Below are 14,414 nucleotides of genomic sequence, written 5' to 3'. Positions count from 1 at the left end.
ATTGAAAAAATTGGCAAAGTGATTGAAAAACCTGTAATGTGTATTACATAATGTGTGTGTCCATGTTTCTATGTGTTTATGTGTCCATGTGTGTCTATGTGTGTGTGTTGTTCTCTCCAACCGAATAGTGTGCAGACTCACACCTGCATGATGCAGTATGCATTGGGGCGAGGTGCGGTACAATTGGCTGGCTATGCCTGCGGGCCGTTAGGGACTGGTGCACCTGGGGAGAGGGCCTAGTGGGGCTGAGCAGGCCAGAGAGGGCCTAGTGGGGCTGAGCAGGCCAGAGAGGGCCTAGTGGGGCTGAGCAGGCCAGAAAGGGCCTCAGATATGTACCAGTATGGCGAGGCAGCGGACTGACAGTCAGATGCTTAGAGCTCAGATGTGGAGAACAGCTGCGTCCATCAGTCCACTGGAATGGCCACAGGTCTGACACTTATCCGCTCCACAGACACACACATATACACACACACACACACATGTTATGTTCTTCTATCCTTGTGGGGACCTAAAATGTATATAAATTAAAAATATCTTAAGCCTAAACACAACCATCACCCTAACCTTAACCCTAACTTTAACGCAGAACGTTAAACCAAACCATAAACCTAAACCTAACCTCTATCCTAACCTTAAACCTAACCATTAAACCCTTCCATTAACCTAACCCTAATTCTAAACCTAACCCTAAGTGTAACCGTAACCCTAAACCTAACCCCTAAGCTTAAAATAGCCTTTTGTCCTCATGGGGACATGGGAAATGTCAAATAATTTTCCTTGTTTTACTATCCTTTTTGGGATTTTAGGTCCCCACAAGGATATAAGAACCAACCCGCCCACCCCCTCACACACACAAACACACACACACACACACACACACACACACACACACACACACACACACACACACACACACACACACGCACGCACGCACGCACACACACACACACACACACACACACACACACACACACACACACCTCTGCAGGATTATGACATGTTATTAATTGCCACCATTATGGGCGACAGCTTGCCTGAAAACTGTTCCTCTCTCTGGAGGCTGAAGGCCCGGTGTAGCTGAATACAAAAAAAGAAAAGAGATGGAGAGAGAGGGGAAGAGGAAGGGAGAGAGAGAGAGAGAGGAAGACGAGAAGGAGAGAGAGAGAAAAAAGTAGCAGAGGGGAGAAGTGGATGAGAGAGGAAGAAAGAGAAAGTGAAAGAGGGAGGGTGTAATGTGTCATGCGGTGCAATGCAACACTCTGCCCAAAAGGGATTGTGGGATAGTGAATAATTTATCAGAAAACATTTTTCTTGGTCCTTCCCGCAGACCCACAAATCCTCCTTGAGCTCTCTTTAGCCGGCGTGGAGATAATGTACTTCGGCCGGACAAATAGACTAGGGGGATCTGGAGAGGCCTGGAGGGAGGAAGGCTGGCCAGCTACCTTTATCTACTCAGGGAGGGGTTGGTTAAGAAGTGCAGACCTCTGGATTACAGCCACAGAGACCAGACCACTTCTGAACGTACTATGGCTGAACCTAGGAAATCCACATACAGAAATGCGTACAAAATGGTTTTTGAAAATCTGGGTTTGGTTTTAGAAGTGGGGGAGACATAACCTGGCGGTGGGTCTGGGGGTCCTCCCCCATAATGTTTTGGGGTATCGGAAGCTAATTTTCCGCATTTTTACACAATCCAATGTGCCATCTCTATTTAAAACAAAAAGTAAGCATAAATTCCTACAGTCATCAAGCTAGGTAAGAGATCATTATTAAATATGTTTAAGTGATTAATAAGACTGAACTAGACCAATAATTCAATAATAAATATTGTGTTGCACCTTTAACCAATAGTCTAACAAATGAACAACTTTTGAAATAATACAGACTTTTATTAGGCTTTATTAAGACATCTTCTACATAAAATTTCAGCCAGACCGACCAGCCAGCCTGCACGCCTGACCCCCACCAGTCTAGTGAATAACTCAACTCTCACCCAACACAATTTCCTTACCAGTTCACACTTCCTTTTCCAAGGGAAAGGTTTGGAAACAAAAAACACACTTACACCTCAAATGTGTCAAGTTTCAGGAAACTAGGCATTTGTCATGCATCACAAATTCACAGGAGCGCAATTTGAACATAACATTTTTTTTTTTAATGCATTTTTCTGGCAGAAATTCCATCTGGGAACATGTGAACTTTCATGTGCCTTAATAACAAACTTGTATGCCTTCTGTAAATAAAAAATGAAATAGCTAAATTACGAGCCTAGTTGGTTTATCCATGGAAAAAGTCAGGCAACCTTCCCACTAGCCATGATTGGCTGAGATAATGATTGGGCTGGACAAGCTGAGAGATGAGTTCAGATTGGTCTGCCATGTAGCACGCTTCTTTCTATAATATGAGCTGATCAGTATGTGTAGGTAATCCTTTCTAACGTGTCTTTTTTGAAAGATATCACGTAGTAAAACTGTATAACTGTTGCTCTCCACTTTCTGGAGGACCGAGTTTGAAATCAGTGGAATTAGAGTATGATAGCTAAGGAGATGGGTAAAATTCTGAGTTTGATTGCAAATATGCAGACAGAGTTGAAATGAGAACACACAGAAGGCTGTTGTATAAAACACCTGTCTCCGGATTACATCTTCAAACTAAGGGCAACCATGGCATCCGTCTAGTCTAGCTAGCTTCATTTTCAGATATTACACATTTCAAATTTTGTCAGAATGTCATTTTCATTTCAATTTAAAATATACTGTTTGCTAGCTAGCTAGCTAACGTTACCTGTATGATCTTTGTGGTAATATTATTCATATCTCAGAGCCATATGCATTGCTAGTTATAGCCTAATGTTAGCTAGCTAATATTGAACCTGGTTGGTTAGCCACCTGCAGATTCCTGGAGCGTAGTAATGTAATGAGTTGGGATTATGGTTCATTGTTTAGCTAGCTAGCTATATATCGAAACAAAAGACTCCACAATGTAAGTAACTATTTCAAAATAATGTTTATGATGTCACTGCGACAACAGTCAACGGACGCAGCTGATAAATTCGCAGAATAACTGAATGCTCAACACCCGTTGAATATAGCCGGTGTGAGTAAACGTTGGCAAAAATGCATAATTAAATTGTTGCCAGCAGTCACCAATGCTCTGGGATAACATGAAACAGCCTAACCAGCTCTACTAGGGCGAGTAAAATGGTCAGAGTGAGCTGTTCTCTCATTTGTGTCTGGATGTTGCTAGCAAGCTAGCTAACGTTAGCCAGTTAGCTTGGGTGCTTGACTGCCACTGTTAGGTCAGAACGCTTGGATCAACCCTACTTTTCGTCCAGAGCGTCCACTGTGTGCTCTGAAAGCTCCGAGAGCAAAACACTTGCAATTTACAAACGGCCAATCTGACACTGCTCTGAATTTACGAATGCCCAGAGCACACTCTGGCACTCCAGATTAAATTTACGAACACAGCTGTAGTATAAACCAGCCTTTAGGCTTGAAATCTTTAGTCGTTTAGTACATAGCCTCACATGATAATCCTTAAAGAGATGGGTGGGGCTAAAGCTTAAGAGGGTGTGAACAATGCTGAATGTGTGGAGACAAAGAAGAGCTCTCCAGTAGGTACCAATATATTCAAGGACTATTTTCTCAATTGTGGGGTTACAAGTTTACCAACTTTCAAAGCGGAATTACTTTCCATTGTTCCTCAACTGTAGTGTATTATATACACTTTTCTAGCTATGAGTCTCTACTTTTATACAATGTAAAAAACATAATTTCAAATTTTGCTACATAAGACCGAATCGAGTCGGTCGGTCACAAATATACATTAACGCACAGAAATAGCAAATCCTCCATATAATTAATCTCATAGTACTAATAGTAAGGTAGAGCTCTTTTTACTTGAACGCAATATAGATGGGTCGCCCCGTGCTGTTCCTAGGGGTCCACCTCCCTGCAGCCCCCAGCCCATTTAGCTTTAGGATCTTAGTGAAACATTCAGTATTGGTTTCAGGTGTGTTAGGCCAAGGCCATCCCACAGGACGACAGACCAGGACTGAGCAGCCCAGCAGCTAGGGATTGCCTAAATACGTGTCTCCCCTGAGGTGGGTATGTTTTCAATACAGATTCCTTTATTCAAACTGTATTCAATATAAGGCATCCAAACCTTATGAAAGTTGCCCAGTATCTTGTAATGAATCAAATCTAGCGGAAAAAAAACACGACATTGTGAGAGGGTAACCAACCTTCCAATTAATTTCTTAGCCCTGTATAAATGCTTGGTTAGACCGTTTCTTCAGATAGTCTCCAGTATCAACCTTTCCAAGCAAACAAAAACAGGGAGAAGGGAGAATCTGTAGACATGCTGAGATAAAACAAATAACATACTCATACTCAAATTGAGTCAGCCTTCACAAGACCATAACATATGTAAATATGTCCCCTTTTGTGTTTTACACCTCTAGCAGAGGAATAACATTTCTGAGTGCATGTTATTCAGTTTCACTGCCATATATTACGTTCTATGGATGGCCCTAAACTGTAGTAATTTATGTCTGAGATGAGATGAACATGACCGGGCATTCAAACATACAGTATCTGTATCCGTTCATCATCATCAATAGCTTCTACCAGGTCTTCCTCACATTTATGCTTTACATGTTTTGTGTCATCGGGAAAAGCCTCTATCAACCCTTGATACAGTGTGGAAATCAACTTTGGAGGTTTGTCGGACTGCCTTAAAATAGCATCTGGCTTGTCCAGTGTTTGCTGCACAGAGAGAATAAAATGTTGTATCCGCAAAGAAATCACCACACCTCCACAGACTGGTCTTCTCTGGCAGCCTGACCCTGTGGAGACCCCTGTCACCATCTGATACTCCTAAAATGAGGCACGACAATGAATTACCTTGGTATACCATTCATACATTATATTATCCAAGAACAGAATCAATGGTGCAATGAATGACCCTTATTTCCAGATCCCAGACCGATGTCCTGTAGCTACTGTAGGTCCACCCATCAATTCAAGATAGAACTTTGTATCATTCACTGATATTGTGCTCGGATCCTCATCTGATCCATCTAAGAAATGATGAGCATAGTGTTGTGCATTTGCTGCACTAGAGGTCTGCGTTCCCCCGGGATGCCTGAGGGACCAGTATGTCCCGAACAGAGATCACGAAGATCATTGAGGCGCGGTCTGGATGTTTCATGCTGGAGGCGATCGGTCAGACAGACTACTTTGGGATTCAAATATTTTAGTTGTCCCATTATCTGGAAACAGTCCTCTTTCTGCTTTGTATGTGTTAGCCTATCTATTGTATTAAAAACACATTTGCATTATTCACACCCTCAGAATTCGCTGCTTCAACTTCAGTACCCTACCTCTCCTAGATGGGCGAGAGAGCTCAAGTGCGCCTAGTGTGTGTGGTCTCATTGAAATAAAGTAGGCAGTCTACATGGGCGGAGAATCACATGGTAGTTAACTTGAATATGAAATTAACATAAATATGATTATACTGTAGTTTACTACAGTGCCTGTAAATATATATTGATAATGGAAAGAAGTGGAGGGCGTTTAAATTCGAAGTGCAATCAAAACATGTAATTATCATTGAAAAGGAAAAGGCACAACAAATGCTCATAGGTTAGGCTACTAGGGTGACCATAGGTTAGGCTACTAGGGTGACCATAGGTTAGGCTACTAGGGTGACCATAGGTTAGGCTACTAGGGTGACCATAGGTTAGGCTACTAGGGTGACCATAGGTTAGGCTACTAGGGTGAGCGAGCGTTGTGCCTTTTCATTTTCAACCATGATTGATTACCCACTTATTTGTCTCTGCCTGCAAATCGTCCTCCTAAAAGCTAGGGTATCCTATAGGACTATGCAAAACGTAGCAAGTGTCACTGTTATAATTCTTGCTGTTTCCAGTTCAGTAGCCATACCTGTGAGATCAGGTGTGCATGTGGTCTCAGTTAAATAGAGTAGGCTATAGCCTATGTAGAGAAGCACGGGACACTTATCTTTGAAAGGAAATGTACTTCCTAAATAGGCCTATGATTAGACTATAGTTTACTACATCTACAAATAGGCCTAAATATGGGTCACCCATATTTCTCCATCTGAAAATCTTCCCACTCCTAAAAGGTAGGCTATAAAAATAGCTCAAGAGAACGTGCAAGTTTCGCCACCTCTGCGCTCTTCAAACTACATCAAGCATACTGGCTGATATGGCCCCGTAATACAATATTAGGGCCATGTGAGAATCTCTGGTAATTGAACCTATTTCTTAAGTTATTTTTGCACATTTTATATTGTCTTTAGGGTGCAAAATTGCTTGGACCATGGCTGGCAAGTTAGCTGCGTCACATAAGCCTAAAATAACATTGCAGGACTGCGGTTGGGTTTGGGTAGCAGGTGGGAGTCAGACAGAAACCCAGTGGGTGCGGGGCGGGAGCAGGATGAAGAAATTGGTCCTGTGCAGACCTCTACTGTGCACCATGACAGTGAAACCTGCAACGTTAGAGCTGTTTATTACTGTGTCACTGTGAAAAGTAGGGAATTAGCTAGGGAAACTGACAGATCAATAAAGTTATATTGACATACTGACTAATAAAATTCACATTCCACCGAAAAAACATCAGAATATCAATATTCAATCGTATAGTCAATGGTTTCAGCATTTGTTTCAGGTCTAGTGTGATTGAGGCAAAAATAAGGGCTAACATTAGCCAACTTTTGGCAAGCTCTCTCTCTAACGGTACATCAAGTAAATTTACTTCTGAAAAGGAACAAAACAAACACTGTTAGATAGTAATATTGTCACCTCATATCGCTAACTGACAGATAACTAGAGGCTATACCTGACCTGGCTGTGGTAGCTACTAGCTAGGGTAGCTTATCCATTCAGCTTAGTCGAGAGGAGATGAAACATTAGCTAACATTACATGTCAGGTACAATACTAGCTCAGCACTGCAAATAAATCAAATCAAATCACATTTTATTGGTCACATACAGTGGCTTGAGAAAGTATTCAACCCCCTTGGCATTTTTCCTATTTTGTTGCATTACAACCTGTAATTAAAATGGATTTTAGTAGAGATACTGGGGTGCAAATTAGCAAAAAAAAAAAAAGAAAGGTAGTTGGGTGGGCTATTTACAGATGTGCAGTGTACAGGTGCAATGATCGGTAAGCTGCACTGACAGCTTATGCTTAAAGTTAGTGAATTCGTTCCATTCATTTGCAGCAGAGAACTGGAAGGAAAGGCAGACAAAGGAGGAGTTGGCTTTGGGGATGACCAGTGAACTATACCTGCTGGAGCGCGTGCTACGGGTGGGTGCTGCTATTGTGACCAGTGAGCTGAGATAAGGCAGGGATTTATCTAGCAAAGACTTGTAGATGACCTGGAGCCAGTGGGTTTGGCGACGAATATGAGGCGAGGGCCAGCCAACGAGAGCATACAGGTCGCAGTGGTGAGTAGTATATGGGCTTTGGTGACAAAACGGATTGACGGCTATTTTGTAAATGATATAGCCAAAGTCAAGGATCGGTAGGATAGCCAGTTTTACGAGGGTATGTTTGGCCGCATGAGTGAAGGATGCTTTGATGCGAAATAGGAAGCCGATTCTATATTTCATTTTGGATTGGAGATGCTTAATGTGAGTCTGGAAGAAGAGTTTACAGTTTAACCAGACACCTAGGTATTTGTAGTTGTCCACATGTTCTAGGTCAGAACCGTCCAGAGTAGTGATGCTAGTCGGACAGGTGGGTGCGGGCAGCAATCGGTTGAAGAGCATGCATTTAGTTTTACTTGCATTTAAGAGCAGTTGGAGGTCACGGAAGGAGTGTTGTATGGCATTGAAGCTCGTTTGGAGGTTTGTTAGCACAGTGTCCAAAGAAGGGCCATGTCGTCGTAAAGATGAGACCACAATAGAGTTCCACATCATTTTAATAAAGAGAACCTCACTTAAACAAAACAACAAAAGCACAAATGAAACGTGAAGCTACTGGAGTGCACAAAGGCAACTTACTGTAGACAAGATGCCACAACAGAAAGTGGGGAAACAGGGCTGCCTAAATATGGTCCCCAATCAGAGACAACGATAAACAGCTGTCTCTGATTGGGAACCATATCAGGCCAACATAGAAATACAAAAACCCCTAGACCTACAACAACCCTAGACATACAAAACCCTAGACATACAAAACCCTAGACATACAACACTAGAGTACCCACCCTAGTCACACCCTGACCTAACCAAAATATATAGAAAACAGAGATATCTAAGGTCAGGGCGTGACAGGCCAGATGTATACAAAATGGTGTCGTCTGCGTAGAGGTGGATCAGAGATTCACCAGCAGCAAGAGCGACATCATTGATGAATACTGAGAAGAGTCGGCCTGAGAATTGAACCCTGTGGCATCCCAATAGAGACTGCCAGAGGTCCAGACAACAGGCCCTCCGATTTGACACACTGGACTCCATCTGAGAAGTAGTTGGTGAACCAGGCGAGGCAGTCATTTGAGAAACCAAGGCTGTTGAGTCTGCCGATAAGAATGCAGTGATTGACAGAGTCGAAAGCCTTGGCCAGGTCTTTGGGTATGTCTCTGTAAGCTATGTCTCTATAAGCTTGGCAAATTAATGCAAATTAATTACTTAAAAATCATACAAATGTGATGTTCTGGATTTTTGTTTTAGATTCCGTCTCTCAGAGTGGAAGTGTACCTATGATAACAATTACAGACCTCTACAAGCTTTGTAAGTTGGAAAACCTGCAAAAACCGGCAGTGTATCAAATACTTGTTCTCCCCACTGTATATACAGTGCCTTGCGAAAGTATTCGGCCCCCTTGAACTTTGCGACCTTTTGCCACATTTCAGGCTTCAAACATAAAGATATAAAACTGTATTTTTTTTGTGAAGAATCAACAACAAGTGGGACACAATCATGAAGTGGAACGACATTTATTGGATATTTCAAACTTTTTTAACAAATCAAAAACTGAAAAATTGGGCGTGCAAAATTATTCAGCCCCCTTAAGTTAATACTTTGTAGCGCCACCTTTTGCTGCGATTACAGCTGTAAGTCGCTTGGGGTATGTCTCTATCAGTTTTGCACATCGAGAGACTGACATTTTTTCCCATTCCTCCTTGCAAAACAGCTCGAGCTCAGTGAGGTTGGACGGAGAGCATTTGTGAACAGCAGTTTTCAGTTCTTTCCACAGATTCTCGATTGGATTCAGGTCTGGACTTTGACTTGGCCATTCTAACACCTGGATATGTTTATTTTTGAACCATTCCATTGTAGATTTTGCTTTATATTTTGGATCATTGTCTTGTTGGAAGACAAATCTCCATCCCAGTCTCAGGTCTTTTGCAGACTCCATCAGGTTTTCTTCCAGAATGGTCCTGTATTTGGCTCCATCCATCTTCCCATCAATTTTAACCATCTTCCCTGTCCCTGCTGAAGAAAAGCAGGGCCAAACCATGATGCTGCCACCACCATGTTTGACAGTGGGGATGGTGTGTTCATGGTGATGAGCTGTGTTGCTTTTACGCCAAACATAACGTTTTGCATTGTTGCCAAAAAGTTCAATTTTGGTTTCATCTGACCAGAGCACCTTCTTCCACATGTTTGGTGTGTCTCCCAGGTGGCTTGTGGCAAACTTTAAACGACACTTTTTATGGATATCTTTAAGAAATGGCTTTCTTCTTGCCACTCTTCCATAAAGGCCAGATTTGTGCAATATACGACTGATTGTTGTCCTATGGACAGAGTCTCCCACCTCAGCTGTAGATCTCTGCAGTTCATCCAGAGTGATCATGGGCCTCTTGGCTGCATCTCTGATCAGTCCTCTCCTTGTATGAGCTGAAATTTTAGAGGGACGACCAGGTCTTGGTAGATTTGCAGTGGTCTGATACTCCTTCCATTTCAATATTATCGCTTGCACAGTGCTCCTTGGGATGTTTAAGGCTTGGGAAATATTTTTGTATCCAAATCCGGCTTTAAACTTCTTCACAACAGTATCTCGGACCTGCCTGGTGTGTTCCTTGTTCTTCATGATGCTCTCTGCGCTTTTAACGGACCTCTGAGACTATCACAGTGCAGGTGCATTTATACGGAGACTTGATTACACACAGGTGGATTTACCATCATTAGTCATTTAGGTCAACATTGGATCATTCAGAGATCCTCACTGAACTTCTGGAGAGAGTTTGCTGCACTGAAAGTAAAGGGGCTGAATAATTTTGCAGGCCCAATTTTTCAGTTTTTGATTTGTTAAAAAAGTTTGAAATATCCAATAAATGTCGTTCCACTTCATGATTGTGTCCCACTTATGGTTGATTCTTCACAAAAAAAATACAGTTTTATATCTTTATGTTTGAAGCCTGAAATGTGTCAAAAGGTCGCAAAGTTCAAGGGGGCCGAATACTTTCGCAAGGCACTGTATGTGACAGATCATATGACACTTAAATGAAGTCCACCTGTGTGCAATCTAACACATTTTGTTAGATCTCTCTGTCTCTCTCTCTCTCTCTCTCTCTCTCTCTCTCTCTCTCTCTCTCTCTCTCTCTCTCTCTCTCTCTCACTCTCTCTCTCTCTCTCTCTGTAGTGTATATCTGTGTAATATCTTTCCTGTCCTACAGGTGATGCTGTTCTGATTGGAGGTCCTCACTGATGTGCCTGTGGTGTTTTAGCAGATATCTGAGTTATGGCACAGACAAACTGGGAATCATAATGCACGGACAACCTACATGGCATGTTTGCCATTTATGGGCATTTATGTTCGATGTTCATACTGAGCCTGGGGTGGACATAAAACTACAAAGAGGATACAGGAGAAACAAGAGAGGATAGGCCAACACCCAACACACTATCACAGCTTATTGAGAATTAGACACAAATTACTTCATAACAGGCACATGGAAAATTACATAATTTCTATCACAACGCATTTTGTGTTTATTACATGATTTTCTTTCTTCATAACGCATTACACAAGTAAAATTTTTGGGGTAGCTAAAGTCAGCTAGGCTAGGGGTTAAGGTTAGGGTTAGGTTTAGGGGTTATTAAGGGTAAGGTTAGGTAACATGCTACGTAGCTAAGTAGTTGAAGGGTTAAGGTTAGGTTTACGGTTAAAGGATTAGGGTTAGGGGAAGGGTTAGCTAACATGCTAAGTAGTTGAAGGGTTAAGGTTAGAGTTACGGTTAAAGGATTAGGGTTAGGGGAAGGGTTAGCTAACATGCTAAGTAGTTGCAAAGTAGCTAAAAAGTAGTAAGTAGTTGCAAAGTCTCTCCCTCTCTACTGCACCTGCTGTCTCGACCTCTGAATGCTGGGCTATGAAAAGCTAACTGACATTTATTTCTGAGGTGCTGACCTGTTGTGCCCTCTAAAATCACTGTGATTATTATTTGACTCTGTTGGTCATCTATGAACGTTAGAACATCTTGAAGAACGATCTGGCCTTAACGGCCATGTACTCTCATAATCTTCACCATGCACAGTCAGAATGCACAGTCAGAAGAGGACTGGTCACCTCCCAGAGCCTGGTTCCTCTCTATGTTTCTTCCTACAGTAGGTTCCTGCATATATCTGCATTGCTTGCTGTTTGGTATTTTATGCTGGGTTTCTGTATAAGCAATTTGTGACATCTGCTGATGTAAAAAAGAGCTTAAGAAATACATTTAATTGACAATTAGCTAAAGTTGTCCGTGATGAGATTCAAACAGGCAACCTTCAGGTTGTTAGATAATTGCGTTATACTCCGAACCATCCTCCCTGACAAATCCCCACTGGCCAATCCCCCGCCAATCATTTTTGTCTTAAGCAACGACCTGTCTTTATGTGTGATTGAAATGCACTGTATACAAAATCGTGTACTGTACATGAAAAAATTCACATTTCCGTGTGCCTGTCACAAATTCCAATAAGCAATTAATGTCTATTTCACAATAATATGTGATACTGGTTTGCTATACCACAGATAAAACACTGAAGATAGGTACTTGTCATACACTATTTGCTCCTCACACAATTCATTGGCAATTTAGCTATGCGTGATACAATGGTGTTATTTGTTATTTCTCTAGCTAATTATTACTCTGTTGAGTTCTTGTGCCACGTGTGGATGTGTGTAAAACACTCTGGTATCATACACTGGCACAGTGCCTTGCTCTACCAGACACACTCAGTGAACCTGCAGCCCTTTGTCATGGAGCACCAGCTGGGGGTGTGTGGGGGTACTTTATCTCGCTGCACCAAATCAATCCTCAATCTTCTCCTCTGTGTCACTCTTACAGACTCTCTCTCTCTCTCTCACACACACACACACGCACGCACGCACACACACACACACACACACACACACACACACACACACACACACACACACACACACACACACACACACAGGCACGTGAGCGCACACACACACAAAGACACCAACAGTATCTACATCAGGAAGGCTCAAGTGCCCCCGACTCTTGCTCACATTTACAATTATTTTATTACACTTCTTAGGTAAAAACATGACATTTTGAAACCTGGAGAGGACAACACTAGGCTGGGTGGCACCAGGCAGACTGGAGGGCCACCCCAGGTGCCCCTGAAGTCTGACGTGGCACAGCCTTTGAGTCCCTGCTTTAAACAAAACGTTTTCACAGAAACGTCCTCTATTGTTTTTCCTTACAACTCTAGTTGTTTACATCTTGTGTTCATTTGACCTTTTGTAGGTATGGTGACTGTCATCATCTGTGCCACCCCTCCATTAATGCAATATTACTATATCCTTCCTTTTAATGTATCTCAGTCTAATTCCATTACCTGTTGGCACACTACGGCAACTCAAGCAATGATTCTGGCTGCTTACGCACAACCATACAAATACATTTGCCTTTTTTTAAATCATCATTTTATCAAAGTAAATCCAAACCAGCCAGTGTGGGTTCAATGTTAACTAGTTTAGGTATTTTAATGGCATCGAATTACCCGCTGTCGCCAACTTGGTGGTTTAAACTTAGCGGGAAGACCAAGGCAGATCATAAAAGCTGCAAAGAGCAGGTTGATGTTTATTGTCATGAGTATTGTCCTAAGTTTAGGGTTAGGCATTAGGGTTAGCAGTGTGGTTAAGGTTAGGGATAGGTTTAAAATCAGATTTTATGACTTTGTAGCTATGCTAGCTAATGACCACTCTGCAGACCTGCCTCCAGAACAGGATTCATGACGAAAGAAGCTAACCTGGTAAAATAAAATTTAAAAAATACTATAGAATCTCAAATTCAAGAAGTCCTAGTCATTCTGTTTGTATGGGAAGAACTTAGAGAGAAAGAGCTAGGAAGCAGACCATATATATGGTTACTAAGACAATCTCTCCAAACCAAGTGCTTTGCATCTTCAGACCAGCCCCTTCGGTGCTCAATGTGTTTGGAAAATGTGAGATGATTGCATTCAGAGGTTTTCATCACCGTTGTCTCAGGGGAGACGGTCACGGCTGATATGGGCAACAAGACAGAGGGAGAGAGAGAGAGAGATAGAGCGGGTCAGTCTGTAACAATCCTCATCTGATTTGTTTTTACTCTTCTCCCCACACTGGCTCCTCAATCTCTCTCCCCCTCGTTCCCTCGCTCTCTGAGTGAGAATGAGAGAGAAGAGGACTCAGGTGCTGTTGCTAGGTAACGCCAGGGTTGCGTGCGGATGGAGGCATGCAGGGGTCCGGGGCCCGGTGGTAGTGTGCCGTGGCTAGCTGCCTGGGTGCTCGGGGGGCTGGCTTGCTCTCTATCTTGCTTTCTCCTCCTCTCTCTCTCTCTCTCTCTCTCTCCTTCTCTCTCTCCCTCTCTCACTGTGCTTTAGAGGTGGTGGTGATGCTAGCTGTCTCTCTCTCTCTTCCCTCTTTCTGTGCCTTGGCGTTGGTGCAGGGCAGTCTCTCTCTCTCTCTCTCTCGCTCTCTCTATTCTAACTCCCTGTGTGGGGCTGGTGTGTGGGGCTGCGCTGAGCGGTGCGCTGAGCAGAGCAGCCGTGGGCATTTGTCAAAGCCTCGGCTTGTAATGACCACTCAGCAGTGGGGAAATTGAGCTGACCCAGGGGCCAAAGCTGTTAGGGGGACTGGTGGAGAGGGCACTGGGGTCAGGCCATCCTTGTCCCACCCACTATGTGGGCAGTTAGCACTAAAACATTAGTTTACTGTTTAATCCTTAATCCTAAACACTTAAATGTTTACCTGACACAAGTTGTAAGAGAACCAGCAGGGGTAATCTGTAAACTTGGGTGGGGCGCCAGTGAATAGCATTATTCTTACTTCTAGTTTCAGGAACAATAGTGTATTCTTGTACTAAAGAAAGTGTGGATTCAGCTAAATACAAAGTATAGTTATCAGTTATTTTCTTATTGCTTATTTCAATAATATAGTGCAGAT

The sequence above is a fragment of the Oncorhynchus mykiss genome, chromosome 4 (assembly GCF_057628025.1).
Source record: "Oncorhynchus mykiss isolate SJ-2025 chromosome 4, ASM5762802v1, whole genome shotgun sequence".
NCBI lineage: Eukaryota > Metazoa > Chordata > Actinopteri > Salmoniformes > Salmonidae > Oncorhynchus > Oncorhynchus mykiss.
This window is presented reverse-complemented; position numbering follows the sequence as displayed.